The following is a 2500-nucleotide window of genomic DNA, read 5'->3' as shown; positions in this document are numbered from 1 at the left end:
AACGACTGCGAGAGGGAAGTTGTCAGCACAAAGGTTATTACTCGCTACATCTGTTTCCCGGCGTCAAACAATAGCTATTTTAACGAGGTCTCCGGATTTAATTGGGCGTGGGCGCCTGTGTTGAAAATGTATATTTTTTTTTTCAGGTTCACTGTTTTACATATACATATAATGTTTAGCCCTTTACCATAATGATCTCCTTATATCTGTAATGCAGACACTTCCTTACCATGATGATCTCCTTGTAATTGTAATGCACAAACTTCCAAGTCTTGTCCGCCCATCCCGTAACTTTTATCTTCTGTCTATTTTGATGGAAAGATACATTGTAATGGTAACTGTTAACGAGATCAATTGCTTATCTCCCACTCAATATCGTTGGTTCGTTTTGTGTTATTCACTGTGAAAATGGCTACATTGTTATCGTGCTTCAGTTATGAATTAGTTTGTAATTAATGTGAAGCAACGTAAGCTACAAACACTTGTTGAATGTTATGAAGGGAAAGGTTCTGGAAAGACTTTGAATAAAAAAAAAACATAGGTTTGAAAGAACAGGAGACTTACAAAAAGATACAGAAAAAATACGGAAAAGTAACGAGAAAAATCGATATCTTTCAAGATCTACTGTTCGCAACTTCGGACAAAGGAACTTATCCTTTTGAGGGGCTCCTGGAAACTAGGATAAAGGTCGACTTGGGACCCTTCGGGGGTCGTGAGTTTTTCTGTCGCGAAACAAAATAATCGAGGAACCTTCATTTTGTTTCGTTTCCAAATTCTGAGAAAGGGGAGAGGGAAACGGAGAAGGTGAAATGGAACAAGATTGTTGAAGTCGAAGTCCAATATCTAGGTCACTGTCCGATCATTATTTGCCTTAATAAACATTTTTTTTTTCTTACATCCGCGTGCAGCTTTCAGAGGTCATTCCAGTAGGAATAAGTTCTTATTTATATTGTTGTACACATACGCTAACCGAATAAGGATAGATCCATTGATATTCTATGATTTGTTTTCCTAGGCTCCTCGGTATCAGTGACATGAACACTATTCCACCAACGAAGCAAATAACCCACCCAATTACAAGAAATATACATACATAGCGACTAATGCCGGCACGGTTGATGTCGGAGACAATAAACTTCCATTTCACCAAACTAGGAAGAACTTCGTTTGCATCCATTTCCATGACATTAGAAGTAAGATATAAGGTTAGCAACATAACTACATTTCAAATAAGCTGAAAATACGTGATTACCATTATCTAATGAGAGTTCCACATGATCTGTCGGTAAGGGCCAGAACTTCTATTTTACAGTTCCTTAAAGAATTCCCCTTTCCGTCATGTATTGATATTCTCGTAAATGTTAAGTGGTTAGTATTACAGCAAAACGGCTACAATAACGTCGGTCGTAATTAAAATTCTTAGTGTGAAGACGTGATGTGTAGCAGTGAGCGAAATTTCAACATTCCTTATGGATCTTTGTTTATCACGGGAAGCATTCGAAAACGTCCCCAGACGAATAATATGGAAGATCGTACGTCATCATTGCATTTCCATTAAACACGTCGAACTCACTAAAACTATTCTGATCGAAACGATGCAACTCCAGTCTTGATGGAACCTTGCCAAGAGAAATTGCAATATAAACACCAGGATGCTCTAGGGTGGTATTATATCACCTTTGCTGTTTGTACGCCACGTGAATTTTATTAAAGCAAAAAGAATTTCACGAAGTTGTTTGATAAAGCACATCATGAAAAAGAAAAAGTAAAAAACAGAAGTATTAGTGAGAGAGTACGTAAGCAGGGATGAAGAAGTGTCTAAAGAGGCCAAGGCTCGCAAATATTTAGGGATAATAATTACCTATTAGTGCCAATTGAACTGAAGCTCAGTGAGACTCAAAAGGGAGTGTCAAACAGTTGGCAGGTCGGGAAACCGACGGAAGCTACGTGCAGGCGAAAGATTATACGTTAATCCAGTGCGGTCTTCATTGCTAAACGTACTTACATGCGTCATTGAATACAAAGGGAATTATATCCAATAGGTTTTGCCGATTTGAGGATAAAGCTTTAAAAAGAATCATAGGATCCCAGATAACGGGAAAGAGTAAAAACTGTATTGAGAAGGGTGTCAGGTGCAGCCCTCTTGACGCCAGAAGAGTGGACCCAGATGCAATGGGCATGAGACTGGAGGTACGGGAGGTTAGTGGAGATTAGTAAATGTGAAAGGACATGAAAGAGTCGTGTGGCCTAATTTCACTCAGGTCCCTTGTGCCGAACGTCTTTGAAGGCGAGATATATTAATATATATATATATATATATATATATATATATATATATATATATATATATATATATATATATATATATATATATACGTTTAACAAAGTTGTTAGTCTACATCAGCTTTAACCTCCAATAACGACCAATTCTAGTAGAAACTTCACGGATTTGATTTGGATTGGCCTGCCTTCCAGAACATTCCGAGATACATGATCTCTT

This window comes from Macrobrachium nipponense, chromosome 14, assembly GCF_015104395.2.
Source record: "Macrobrachium nipponense isolate FS-2020 chromosome 14, ASM1510439v2, whole genome shotgun sequence".
Taxonomy (NCBI): domain Eukaryota; kingdom Metazoa; phylum Arthropoda; class Malacostraca; order Decapoda; family Palaemonidae; genus Macrobrachium; species Macrobrachium nipponense.
This window is presented reverse-complemented; position numbering follows the sequence as displayed.